This window comes from Manis pentadactyla, chromosome 16 (assembly GCF_030020395.1).
Source record: "Manis pentadactyla isolate mManPen7 chromosome 16, mManPen7.hap1, whole genome shotgun sequence".
Lineage (NCBI taxonomy): Eukaryota > Metazoa > Chordata > Mammalia > Pholidota > Manidae > Manis > Manis pentadactyla.
In genome coordinates this window covers 53,401,204-53,415,705 of record NC_080034.1, presented here as the reverse complement: position 1 = coordinate 53,415,705, position 14,502 = coordinate 53,401,204, and the positions used below count along the sequence as shown (strand labels likewise).

Genomic DNA, 14,502 nt, shown 5'->3' with positions numbered 1-14,502 from the left:
TTATTTCTTCCTTTCCAATTCTGATGGTTTTTTCATTTCTTGCTTAACATCTTGAGTGTGATGTTAGCTGTGGATTTGTCATATATAGCTTTACTCTGTTGAGGTATATTTCTTCTATACCCACTTTCTTGAGAATTTTTATTTGTAAATGATACTGAATTTTGTCAAATGCTTTTTCTGCATTTGTTGAAATGATTATATAATTTTTATTGTTCATTTTTAAAATGTGGTTTATCATGTTGATTGGTTTGTAGATGTTGAACCATCCTTGCACCCTTGGAGTAAATCCCACTTGGTCATGGTTAATGATCCTTCTAATGTATTGTTGAATTCAGTTTGCTAATATTTTGCTGAGACTGCATCTATATTCATCAGGGATGTTGGCCTGTAATTTTATTTTTTTGGTGGTGTCTTTGTCTGGGTTTGGTATCAAGGTAATAATACTGGTCTCATAAAATGAGTTTGGAAAACTTTCTTGCCAATTTTTTGGACTATTTTAAGAAGGATAAGTACTACTAACTCTTTAATACTTTGTAGAATTGATCTGTTAGGCCATGTGGTCCTAGACTTATGTTTTGGGGAAGTTGTTAAGTTACTGCTTCAATTTCATTACTTGTAATCAGTCTATTCAGATTTTACTTTTCTTTTTGATTCAGTCTTGAAAGGCTTTGTGTTTGTAGGAATCTACCCATTTATCCTAGGTTTTCCAATTTGTTGGCATATACTTGTTTATAGTAATCTCTTATGACCCTTTGTATATTTGTGGTATCAGTTGTACCTTTTCTTTCATTTCAAGTTTTATTTTATTTGGAGCTCTCTTTAGATTATTTGGGATTTCTCATATTTCTTGAGGTAGGCCTGTATCACTGTGAACTTCCCTCTTAGAACTGCTTTTGCTGTGTCCTACAGATTTTGGGAAGTTGTATTTCCATACTCACTTATCTCAAGGCATTTTTAAATTTCCTCTTTGATTTCTTCATTGACCTATTGGTTGCTAAGTGACATGTTTAGTTTCCGTGTGTTTGTGTTTTTTCAGCTTTCTTCTTGTAATTGACTTCTAGTTTCATGCTGTTGAGGTCAGAAAAATATGTTTGATATTATTTTAATGTTTTTTAATTTATTGAGCCTCATTTTGTGACCTGAAATGTGGCCAGAGAATGCTCCAAGTGAACTTGAAAAGAAAATTTATTCTGTAGTTTTTGGATGGAATGTTCTATATATATCTGATAAGTCCATCTGGTCTAATGTGTTATTTAAGGTCAATACTTCCTTATTGATTTTCTGTCTGAATGATCTATCCACTGATATAAGTGGGGTTGGGTAGTCAAGTCCCCTTCTATTATTGTGTTCCTGTCAATTTCTCCTTTTATGTCTGCTAATGTTTACTTTATAATTTAGGTGCTCATATGTTGAATGCATAAATATTTACAAATGTTATATCCTTTTCTTAGATTGACCCTTTTATCATTATGTAATGCACTTTTTCTTTTGTTTCAGTCTTTGTTTTATAGTCTATTTTGTTTGATACTTATATTTACTCATGGAATACTTATTGCTGCTCATGGAATATCTTTTTTCATCCCTTCACTTCTAGTCTGTGTATTTTTTCAGATTTGAAGGGAGCCTCTTGTAGGCAGCATATAGATGGCTTTCTTTAGTGTTGTGTTTGGCTCCCTTTCTCCTTATTTTTTTTTGTTCCTACTGTAAGTTTCTCATTGGTGGTTGTCATGAGGTTCATATATAGCAATCTATTTTAAACTGATAGTTGTTTATGTTTGAACACATTCTAAAATCACTACATTTTTACTCTCCCCACCACATTTTATGTTTTTGACATCTTATTTGACATCTTTTTATTCTGTGCATCCCTTAACTACTTACTGTGTAGCTGAATTTACTATTTTTGTCTTTCAATCTTCAAGTTAACTTTTAAAGTAGCTGATTTACTGCCTATACTACATATTTATCTTTACCAGTGTGATCTTTTTCTTTCATATGTTTTCTTATTTCTAGTTATTGCCTTTTCTTTTCTGGTTAAAGAAGACCCCATAACATTTCTTGTAAGTCCAGTTTAGGGGTGACAAACTCCTTTGGTTTTTGTTTGTCTGGGAAACTCTTTATCTCTCCTTCAATTCTCAATGATAACCTTGCTGGGTAGTGTATTCCTAGTTGTTAAGTATTTCCCTTTCAGCACTTTAAATAAGTCCTTCCACTACTTTTTGACCTGAAAAGTTTCTGCTGAAAAATGAGTTGATAAACTAATGAGATTTCCCTATGTGACTCTTTTTCTCTTTCTCTCTGTAATATTTTTCTCTTTATCTTTAAAATTTGCCATGTCTTGGTATGGATCTCTTTAGGTTCATCCTGTTTGGAACTCTGTGCTTCCTGGACCTGAATGTCTATTTCCTTTCCTGTTTTCTTTTCTCCAGGTTAGAGAAGTTTTCAGCCATTAATTATTCAAATACATTTTCTGCCCCTTTCTCTCTCCTATCCTCCTGGAACCCCTATATTGTGAATGTTATTATGCTTGATGTTGTCTCAGAAGTTCCTTAAACTATTCTCATTTTTTAATCCACTTTTTCTTTTTGCTCTTCTGATTGGGTGGTTTCCACTATCCCATCTTCTAGATCACTCATCTGTTCTTCTATATCTCTAATATTTTGTTTATTCCCTCTAGTGTATTTTCAGTTCAGTTATTCTACTCTTCAGCTCTGTGACTTCTGTTTTGTACTTTATTATATTTTCTAGCTCTGTTAAAGTTCTCACTGTGTTCCTCTACTTTTTGCCTAAGTTCAGTGAGCATTTTTATGACTATTATTTAATCTCTTTATCTGGTAAATTACTTATCTCCATTTCACTAGGTTTAAAAAAAACTGGGATTTTATCTTATTCTCTCATTTGGAACAGATTCCTCTGTCTCTTCATTTTGTATGACTTTCTATGTTTGTTTCTATGAGTTAAACAGAAAAACTATCCTACCCAGTTTTGAAGGAGTGGCCTTGTGTAAGAATAATCCCTGTGTAGACTGTGTGTGCCCAGTGGCGGCTAGAGCTGCATGGGCTGGGGGATTCTGGGGGACTCCTTGCTGGGGCTGCCTTGGTGGGCTGGTGGAGCTGGAAAGATGCAAGCAAAGGGAGTGCTTGGGGGCTCCATGCTAGGAATGCCTTAGTGTGATGGCTGGAGCTGGAGTGGGCATGGGCTAGGGTTTCCTAGGGCACTCCATGTCAGGCCAATCTGGCAGCAGCTGGAACAGGTATGTTGGCCAGGGTGCTTTGTGAAGGGGGTACCATGGTAAGATGGCAGGAGCTGGAATGGATGTGCAGCAAGTGTTCCTGAGGCACTTGGTGCTTGGAATACCTTGTGGGGATGGCTGGAACTCGTGTGGGCTGGCACCAGGGACTTTCTGGGATGGCCCTATCGGGGTGGCTAGAACATGGACACTGTTCCTATCCATGCTGTTAAGGTGGAGGGGATGATGTAAACCATGGTACTTGGTGTCTCTGACACCAGAGAGAAGTTCAGCTGTTTCCCCATCATTTGATGGACGCCCTAGGGTTAGTAAATAGATTTCCTTCATTTACAGTCCACTTACCCTTTAAACCAATTTTTTTTGCTCTTCTTCAGGGCTGGTGAGTCTGCACACAGGCCCTTCAGTGATATCCCTCTCTTCTGTGGGTTGCTGTATTCTGGGTGTGGTTCCCATCCTTACTGTAACCACAACTCTCCTTCTCTATGTGTTCTTTCTATCCTTTGTTGTACAGAATCTGTTCATTCAACCCTCAGTTCTTCTTCAGTGGGAGGACTTGCTCCATTTAAGCTGTAGATTCAGTGTATCATGGGAGGAGGTGAGTTCAGAGTCTTCTTTTACTGCCATCTTTACTGACTTCTATTTCCCATTTCCTTTTATTATTGATCATGCAACTAGACTACATTTCTTAGCTTTCCTTGCAATTAGGTATGACTATATGTTTGAATCCTAACCAATAAAATGTGAGTAGGAATTAGGTATGCTATTTGCATAGCTGGCGCACAAAAACTTCCTACATTCAGGAGAAAGGTGAACCCTCCTACACTGCTGGTGGGAATGTAAATTAGTTCAGCCATTGTGGAAAGCAATATGGAGGTTCCTCAAAAAGCTCAAAATAGAAATACACTTTGACCCAGGAATTCCACTTCTAGGAATTTACACTAAGAATGCAGCAGCCCAGTTTGAAAAAGACAGATGCACCCCTATGTTTATCACAGCACTATTTACAATAGCCAAGAAATGGAAGCAACCTAAGTGTCCATAAGTAGATGAATGGATAAAGAAGATGTGGTACATATGCACAATGGAATATTATTCAGCCATAAGACAAAAACAAATCCTACCATTTGCAACAACTTGGATGGAGCTGGAGGGTTTTATGCTCAGTGAAATAAGCCAGGCAAAGAAAGACAAGTACCAAATGATTTCACTCATATGTGGAGTATAAGAACAAAGAAAAACTGAAGGAACAAAACAACAGCAGAATCACAGAACCCAAGAATGGACTAACAGTTACCAAAGGGAAAGGGACTGGAGAGGATGGGTGGGAAGGGAGGGATAAGGGCAGGGAAAAAGAAAGGGGGCATTACGATTAGCATGTGTAGTGTGTGGGGCAGGGAGCACAGGGAGGGCTGTGCAACACAGAAATGACAAGTAGTAAGTAGTGATTTTTTTTTCCTGGATAATTATTTTTTATTGAAGGGTAGTTGACACACAGTATTACATTAGTTTCAGGTGTACAACACAGTGATTCAACATTTATATACATGATAATTCTAGGTACCAGCTATCACCATACCAAGTTGTTACAATATTTTGACTATATTCCTTATACTATACATTATATCCCGGTTACTTATTTATTTTACAATTGGAAGTGTTTATATATATATATATATATATAGTGTGTGTGTGTGTGTGTGTGTGTGTGTGAGGGCATCTCTCATCTTTATTGATCAAATGGTTAACAATAAAATTCTGTATAGGGGGGTCAATGCTCAATGCACAATCATTAATCCACCCCAAGCCTAATTTTCATCAGTCTCCAATCTTCTGATGCATAACGAACAAGTTCTTACATGGAGCACAAATTCTTACATAGTGAATAAGTTACATGGTGAACATTACAAGGGCAGTCATCACAGAAGCTTTCGGTTTTGTTCATGCATTATGAACTATAAACAGTCATTTCAAATGTGAATATTCATTTGATTTTTATACTTGATTTATATGTGGATACCACATTTCACTCTTTATTATTATTATTTTTAATAAAATGCTGAAGTGGTAGGTAGATATGAGATAAAGGTAGAAAACATAGTTTAGTGTTGTAAGAGAGCAAATGTAGATGATCAGGTGTGTGCCTGTAAACTATGGGTTAATCTGAGCTAGACGAGGGCAATAAAACATCCACGTATGCAGAAGATTTCTCTCAGAACAGGGGGGTGAGGTTCTAAGCCTCACCTCTGCTGATCCCCATTTTCTCACCTGATGGCCCCCGTGCGACTGTGCCTGTCTTAGGTTGTTTCTCCCTTGAGGAATCTTACCCGTCTCTGGCTAACCAGTCATCTTCCGGGGCCATACAAGGAAATGTTAAGTTGGTAGGTGAGAGAGAAGCCTTATTGTTTGAAAAGGTTAGCTTTTTACTTCTTTGCATATTAATGCACTGTGGCTTCTATGCCCAGCATTTTTCTTGAGGTGTCTTTACCACTTGGAAGAATTATGATACTCAGTAAATTCGACATGTGGCATGAATTCTATTTAAGGGTTGTAATTAGGTATTAAGAAGAAAAGCTATAGAAGTAGCAAGCGGAAGAAAACGTGGGAAGATTGATTATTTCTTTGACATATCTTCTTGTAGAGTAACTTCAGCATGGATAGGTTTTAAACTACTAATTAAATTGTGTGCACACATTAACATAATAGGAGTACAGTTATGTAACCAAAGCATACCTGTAATTAACAGCCATCTCCAGTGAAAACAAGAAAACCAGTTAGGCACCTTAGGCATTTGTGAAAACTTATCTATGATATGGTGGACATTGTCCAACTGAACTTGAACACTCTGAGAGAATTCAGATAAATTAAAACAACCCATTCTTGGCGACTGTTCACATCTCATATGTTCTTTTAACAGTAAATAGTCTGTGATTGTAAGATTTTGGAGTGCTACAATTTGTACTTCTCCTAATTCTTGGTTGAGTTCCAACAGTGTAAATACAGTCAAATTTGTTGTTTTACTGTATGCACAGGCCAGCTTAGATATCTCCTTCCTCATTCCCATGGCAAGTCCAGGAACTGGTGGGATGAGTGCATCTACAGCTGTAGCAGTGCGTGGATCTTTGTTGGGGTTTTTTGATGATCATCTTCTGGCATGAGTCTTCCAGAGAGTGCTGATGTTGGAAGTTCTTTTTCATATCGTATCTTAGTTCATTTTCGGGGTAGCCAAATTAGGCTTTGATCCTCTGTATAAACACAAACAGACCCTTTGCCTACACTTTTATATGCCCTTTATATCATTGTGTAGAACTCATTGGAGGTCACCACACAGGAACTGCTTTCTTTTTTATCATTAATCTACACTTACATGACGAATACTTTCTTTACTAGGCTCTCCCCTATACCAGGTCCCCCCTATATACTCCTTTACAGTCACTGTCCATCAGCGTAGCAAAATGTTGTAGAATCACTACTTGTCTTCTCTGTGTTGTACAGCCCTCTCCTTTCTCCCACCCCCCTATGGATGCTAATCTTAATACCCCCCTTTTTCTTCCCCCCTTATCCCTCCCTACCAACCCATCCTCCCCAGTCCCTTTCCCTTTGGTACCTGTTAGTCCATTCTTGAGTTCTGTGATTCTGCTGCTGTTTTGTTCCTTCAGTTTTTCCTTTGTTCTTATACTCCACAGATGAGTGAGATCATTTGGTATTTCTCTTTCTCTGCTTGGCTTGTTTCACTGAGCATAATACTCTCCAGCTCCATCCATGTTCTGCAAATGGTAGGATTTGCCCTTTTCTTATGGCTGAGTAGTATTCCATTGTGTATATGTACCACATCTTCTTTATCCATTCATCTATCGATGGACATTTAGGTTGCTTCCAATTCTTGGCTATTGTAAATAGTGCTGCGATAAACATAGGGGTGCACTGATCTTTCTCATACTTGATTGCTGCATTCTTAGGGTAAATTCCTACGAGTGCAACTCCTGGGTCAAATGGTATGTCTGTTTTGAGCATTTTGATGTACCTCCATACTGCTTTCCACAATGGTTGAACTAACTTACATTCCCACCAGCAGTGTAGGAGGGTTCCCCTTTCTCCACAGCCTCGCCAACATTTGTTGTTGTTTGTCTTTTGGATGGCAGCCATCCTTACTGGTGTGAGGTGATACCTCATTGTAGTTTTAATTTGCATTTCTCTGATAATTAGCGATGTAGAGCATCTTTTCATGTGTCTGTTGGCCATCTGTATTTCTTTTTTGGAGAACCGTCTGTTCAGTTGCTCTGCCCATTTATTAATTGGGTTATTTGTTTTTTGTTTGTTCAGGTGTGTGAGCTCTTTATATATTCTGGACGTTAAGCCTTTATCGGATGTGTCATTTTCAAATATATTCTCCCATACTGTATGGTTCCTTTTTGTTCTATTGATGGTGTCTTTTGCTGTACAGAAGCTTTTCAGCTTAATATAGTCCCACTTGTTCATTTTTGCTGTTTTTTTCCTTGCCCGGGGAGATATGTTCAAGAAGAAGTCACTCATGTTTATGTCTAAGAGGTTTTTGCCTATGATTTTTTCCAAGAGTTTAATGGTTTCGTGACTTACATTCAGGTCTTTGATCCATTTTGAGTTTACTTTTATATATGGGGTTAGACAATGGTCCAGTTTCATTCTCCTACATGTAGCTGTCCAGTTTTGCCAACACCATCTGTTGAAGAGACTGTCATTTCGCCATTGTATGTCCATGGCTCCTTTATCAAATATTAATTGACGATATATGTCTGGGTTAATGTCTGGATTGTCTAGTCTGTTCCATTGGTCTGTGGCTCTGTTCTTGTGCCAGTACCAAATGGTCTTGATTACTATGGCTTTATAATAGAGCTTGAAGTTGGGGAGTGAGATCCCCCCTACTTTATTCTTCTTTCTCAGGATTGCTTTGGCTATTCGGGGTCTTTGGTGTTTCCATATGAATTTTTGAATTATTTGTTCCAGTTCATTGAAGAATGTTGCTGTTAGTTTCATAGGGATTGCATCAAATCTATATATTGCTTTGGGCAGGATGGCCATTTTGACGATATTAATTCTTCCTAGCCATGAGCATAGGATGCGTTTTCATCTGTTAGTGTCCCCTTTAATTTCTTTTAACAGTGACTTGTAGTTTTCAGAGTATAAGTCTTTCACTTGTTTGGTTAGGTTTATTCCTAAGTATTTTATTTTTTTTGATGCAATTGTGAATGGAGTTGTTTTCCTGATTTCTCTTTCTGTTGGTTCATTGTTAGTGTATAGGAAAGCTATAGATTTCTGTGTGTTGATTTTGTATCCTGCAACTTTGCTGTATTCCGATATCAGTTCTAGTAGTTTTGGGGTGGAGTCTTTAGGGTTTCTTATGTACAGTATCATGTCATCTGCAAATAGTGACAGTTTAACTTCTTCTTTGCCAATCTGGATTCCTTGTATTTCTTTATTTTGTCTGATTGCCGTGGCTAGGACCTCCAGTACTATGTTAAATAACAGTGGAGAGAGTGGGCATCCCTGTCTAGTTCCCGATCTCAGAGGAAATGCTTTCAGCTTCTCACTGTTCAATATAATGTTGGCTGTTGGTTTTTCATAGATGGCCTTTATTGTGTTGAGGTACTTGACCTCTATTCCCATTTTGCTGAGAGTTTTTATCATGAATGGATGTTGAACTTTTTCAAGTGCTTTTCATCATCTATGGAGATGATCATGTGATTTTTTTCTTTCTTTTTGTTGATGTGGTGGATGATGTTGATCGACTTTCGAATGTTGTGCCATCCTTACATCCCTGGGATGAATCCCACTTGGTCATGGTGTACGATCCTTTTGATCTATTTTTGAATTCGGTTTGCTAATATTTTGTTGAGTATTTTTGCATCTACGTTCATCAGGGATATTGTTCTGTAGTTTTCTTTTTTGGTGGTGTCTTAGCCTGGTTTTGGTATTAGGGTGATGTTAGCTTCATAGAATGAGTTTGGGAGTATCCCCTCCTCCTCTATTTTTTGGAAAACTTTAAGGAGAATGGGTATTATATCTTCCCTGTATGTCTGATAAAATTCTGAGGAAAATCCATCTCTCCCGGGGGTTTTGTTCTTTGGTAGTTTTTTGATTACTGCTTCAATTTCGTTGCTGGTTATTGGTCTGTTTAGATTTTCTGTTTCTTTTTGGGTCAGTCTTGGAAGGTTGTATTTTTCTAGGAAGTTGTCCATTCCTCCTAGGTTTCCCAGCTTGTTAGCATATAGGTTTTCATAGTATTCTCTAATAATTCTTTGTATTTCTGCGGGGTCTGTCGTGATTTTTACTTTCTCGTTTCTGATACTGTTGATTTGTGTTGACTCTCTTTTCCTCTTAATAAGTCTGGCTAGAGGCTGATCTATTTTGTTTATTTTCTCGAAGAACCAGCTCTTGGTTTCATTGATTTTTGCTATTGTTTTTTTCTTCTCAATTTTATTTATTTCTTCTCTTCTCTTTATTATGTCCCTCCTTCTGTGACCTTAGGCCTCATTTCTTCTTCTTTTTCCAATTTTGATAATTGTGACATTAGACCGTTCATTTGGGCTTGTTCTTCCTTTTTTAAATATGCTTGGATTGCTATATACTTTCCTCTTAAGACTGCTTTTGCTGAGTCCCACAGAAGTTGGGGCTTTGTGTTGATGTTGTCGTTTGTTTCCATATATTGCTGGATCTCCATTTTGATTTGGTCATTGATCCATTGATAATTTAGAAGCGTGTTGTTTAGCCTCCATGTGTTTGTGAGCCTTTTTGCTTTCTTTGAGCAGTTTATTTCTAGTTTTATGCCTTTGTGGTCTGAAAAGTTGGTTGGTAGGATTTCAATCTTTTGGAATTTACTGAGGTTCTTTTTGTGGGCTAGTATGTGGTCTATTCTGGAGATTGTTCCATGTGCACTTGAGAAGAATGTGTATCCTGTTGCTTTTGGATGTAGAGTTCTGTATATGTCTATTAGGTCCATCTGTTCTAGTGTGTTGTTCAGTGCCTCTGTGTCCTTACTTATTTTCTGTCTGGTGGATCAGTCCTTTGGAGTGAGTGGTGTGTTGAATTCTCCTAGAATGAATGCATTGCATTCTATTTTCTCCTTTAGTTCTGTTAATATTTGTTTCAGGTATGTTGGTGCTCTTGTATTGGGTGCATATATATTTATAATGGTTATATCCTCTTGATGGACTGAGCCCTTTATCATTATGTAATGTCCTTCTTTGTCTTTTGTTGCTTTCTTTATTTTAAAGTCTATTTTGTCTGATACCAGAATTGCAACACATGCTTTCTTCTCTCTGTTGTTTGCTTGAAATATCTTTTTCCATCTCTTGACTTTAAGTCTGTGCGTGTCTTTCGGTTTGAGGTGAGTCTCTTGTAAGCGGCATATGGATGGATCTTGCTTTTTTTATCCATTCTATTACTCTGTGTCTTTTGATTGGTGCATTCAGTCCATTTACATTTAGGGTGATTATTGAAAGGTATGAATTTATTGCCATTGCAGGCTTTAAGTTTGTGGTTACCAAAGGTTTAGGGTTAGCTTCTTTACTATCTTAGTGTCTAACTTAACTCGCTTGTTGAGCTATTATAAATGCAGTCTGATGATTCTTTATTTCTCTCCCTTCTTATTCCTCCTCCTCCCTTCTTCATATGTTGGGTGCTTTGTTCTGTGCTCTTTTTAGGAGTGCTCCCATCTAGAGCAGTCCCTGTAGGATGCCCTGTAGAGGTGGTTTATGGGAGGCAAATTCCCTCAACTTTTGCTTGTCTGGGAATTGTTTAATCCCTCCTTCATATTTAAAGGATATTCGTGCTGGATACAGTAGTCTTGGTTCGAGGCTCTTCTGTTTCATTGCATTACGTATATCATTCCATTCTCTTCTGGCCTGTAGGGTTTCTGTTGACAAGTCTGATGATAGCCTGATGGGTTTTCCTTTGTAGGTAACCTTTTTTTTCTCTCTGGCTGCCTTCAATACTTTGTCCTTGTCTTTGATCTTTGCCATTCTAATTATTATGTGTCTTTGTGTTGTCCCCCTTGGATCCCTTGTCATGGGAGTTCTGTGTACCTCTGTGGTCTGAGAGGCCATTTCTTCCCCTACTTTGGGTAAGTTTCCGGCAATTATTTCTTCAAAGACATTTTCTATCCCTTTTTCTCTCTTTGCTTCTTCTGGTATACCTATAATTCGTATATTGTTCCTTTTAGATTGGTCACTTAGCTCTCTTAAAATTCTTTCATTCCTGGAGATCCTTTTATCTCTCTCTGCATCAGCTTCTCTGCATTCCTGTTCTCTGTTTTCTAGTCCATTAATGGTCTCTTGAATCTTGTCCATTCTGTTTTGAAGTCCTTCCAGAGCTTGTTTTATTTCTGTATTCTCCTTCCTTAGTTCTTGCATATTTCTCTGCAAGTCCATCAGCATGGTTATGACTTTTGTTTGGAATTCTTTTTCAGGAAGACTGGTTAAATCTATCTCCCCAGGTTCCTTCTCAGGGGAAGATGTAGCAGCTGCCGAAGCTGTCTGGGTTAGTCTTGTCTGGATCATATTTTTTTGCCTTTTCATGTTGACAGGTGCTATTGACTGTCAGCTGGGAGGGCCAAAATTTTCACTTGCTACTGGCCTTTCTTTACTGGGACAACTGCGACCCCTAGTGGCTTGTGTTGTGTAATTGCGTGTAGACTGGGTTTTTGTGTCTTGCCTGGCTGGGAGGGAGGAATTTCCCTTTCTGTGGGTGGAGTTTGTCTCAGGCTGCTTCTCTGCTTTCGCAGCGCCCGGAGGGGTAAATGACGGGGGGGGGGTGCTTGACTGTTTGCCTCCGTGAGGGGTCTCAGAGCTGTTGCCCAGGGGGTTAGTGCACCCGATTTTCCCTGTAATTTCCAGCTGCTGTACTGTGACCTGGGTTGTTTCGTCAAGCTGTTAAGTCCCTGTCCCTTTAAGACTTTCAAAAAGCCCCCGCTTTTCTTTGTCACAGGGGCATCAGCTTCAGCACCCGCTCAGAGGTCTTGCTGCCCTGTTTCCCCAGTATCCAGGGCCTCCCGCCCACGCACTGTGTCTGTGCTCTGGTGCAGGTGGCTGGGGCTGGGTGGTCGGCAGTCCTGGGCTGCGTCTCCCTCCCGCTCTGCCTATTTTTCTCCCACCGGGAGCTGGTGGGAGGTGTGCTCGGGTCCCGCCAGGCCGGGGCTTGTATCTTACCCCTTTCACCAGTTGCTGGGTTCTCGCTGGTGTAGCTGCAGTCTGGCCACTGTCCTGCGTCTTCTGGTCTCTCTTTTAGGGCTAGTTGTGTTTGTTGTATTTTCAAAAGTATATATGTTTTTGGGAGGAGATTCCCACTATCCTACTCACGCCGCCTTGTTGGCTCTGCCTCCTCGTAAGTAGTGATTTTACAGCATCTTTCTATGCTGATGGACAGTGACTGTAATGGGGTTTGTGGGGGGGACTTGGTGAAGGGGGGAGTCTAGTAAACATAATGTTCTTCATGTAATTGTAGATTAATGATACCAAAAAAAAAGACTTCCTACATTCACTCTCCTAATTTTTTCTCCATTTACAATCTGACTGAGGTAGAGACATTCACTGTAACTTTGAAAGCACATGTGGAAAAGGTCAGAGCCTCCATGAACCTGGGTCCTTCAATGACCTTTTGGAGGGGAGATGGCTTGCCAGCCTGTTCACCCACAGAAGACTGTTATAGGTATTGAGCCATTACATCTTTGGATCCTCAAAGAGATCAAAGAAAGAAAACTTATTTAAAAGATGAATAAGACATAATGAAAATCAGGTAGAAACAAAGCATCAGTAGGTAATTTGAAAAAATAAACCAATAAAAAAAACTAGAAATGAAAACAATAATAAATGAAAATTAAAAACTCAATAGCTGGAGTACCCACACATATAAGGCCAATTAATATATGATAAGGAGCCATGGATGTACAATGGGGAAACAACAGCCTCTTCAACAACTGGTGTTAGCAAAATTGAATGGCTACATGTGAGAGAATGAAACTGGATTATTGTCTAACTCCATACACAAAAGTAAACTTGAAATGAATCAAAGACCTGAATGTAAGTCATGAAACCATAAAACTCTTAGGAGTAAACATAGGCCAAACTCTCTTGCATATACACATGAGCAACTTTTTCCTGAACACATCTCCTTGGGCAAGGGAAACAAGAGCAAAAATGAACAAATGGGACTACATCAAACTAAAAAGCTTCTGTACAGCAAAGGATACCATCAGTAGAACAAAAAGGCATCATAGAGTATGGGAGAATATATTCATAAATGACATAACTGATAAGGGGTTAACATCCAAAATATATAAAGAACTCACATTCCTTAACACCCAAAAAGCAAATACCCGATTAAAAAGTGGGTGGAGGATATGAAGAGACAATTCTCCAAAGAAGAAATTTCAGGTGGGCAACAGACACATGAAAAGATGCTCCACATTGCTAATCATCAGGGAAATGCAAATTAAAACCACAATGAGATATCACCTCACAGCAGTTAGGATGGCCAACATCAAAAAGACAAGGAACAACAAATGCTGGAGAGGATACAGAGAAAGGGGAACCCTCCTACACTGTTGGTGGGAATGTAAATTAGTTCAACCATTGTGGAAAGCTATATGGGGGTTCCTCAAAAAACTAAAAATAGAAATACCATTTGACCCAGGAATTCCACTCTGAGGAATTTACCCAAAGATTCCAGATTCAAAAAGGGAAAAGATTCCAGATTCAAAAAGACATATGCACCCCTATGTTTATCACAACACTGTTTACAAAAGTCAAGATATGGAAGCAACTTAAGTGTTCATCAGTAGGTGATGGATAAAGAAAATGTAGTACATATACACAATGGAATATTATTCAGCCATAAGAAGAAAACAAATCCTACCATTTGCAGCAACATGGATGGAGCTAGAGGGTATTATGCTCAGTGAAATAAGCCAGGTGGAGAAATACAAGTACCAAATAATTTCACTCATTTGTGGAGTATAACAGCAAAGCAAAACTGAATGAACAAAACAGCAGCAGACTCACAGACTCCAAGAAGGGACCAGTGGTTACCAAAGGGAAGGGAGTGGGGAGATTGGGTGGGGAGGGAGGGAGAAGGGGATTAAGGGACATTATGATTAACATAGATAATGTAGGGAGGTCATGAGGGAGGCAGTATAGCACAGGAGATAAGTAGTGACTCTAGCATCATAGTACGCTGATGGACAATGACTGCAATGGTGTGTGTGAGGGACTTGATAATATCAG

General features: G+C 38.8%; 1 long non-coding RNA gene across 1 annotated transcript in view; it reads right to left on the bottom strand.

Annotated features, from left to right (window-relative positions):
• The window catches only part of LOC130681200 (uncharacterized), a 92,051-nt gene extending 77,769 nt beyond the window's left edge, over window positions 1-14,282 (bottom strand). The window contains exon 1 of the long non-coding RNA XR_008994265.1: window positions 14,135-14,282. This is a non-coding gene — a long non-coding RNA (uncharacterized LOC130681200). The remainder of the gene's footprint in view (window positions 1-14,134) is intronic.
• Window positions 14,283-14,502: the final 220 nt, after the last annotated feature.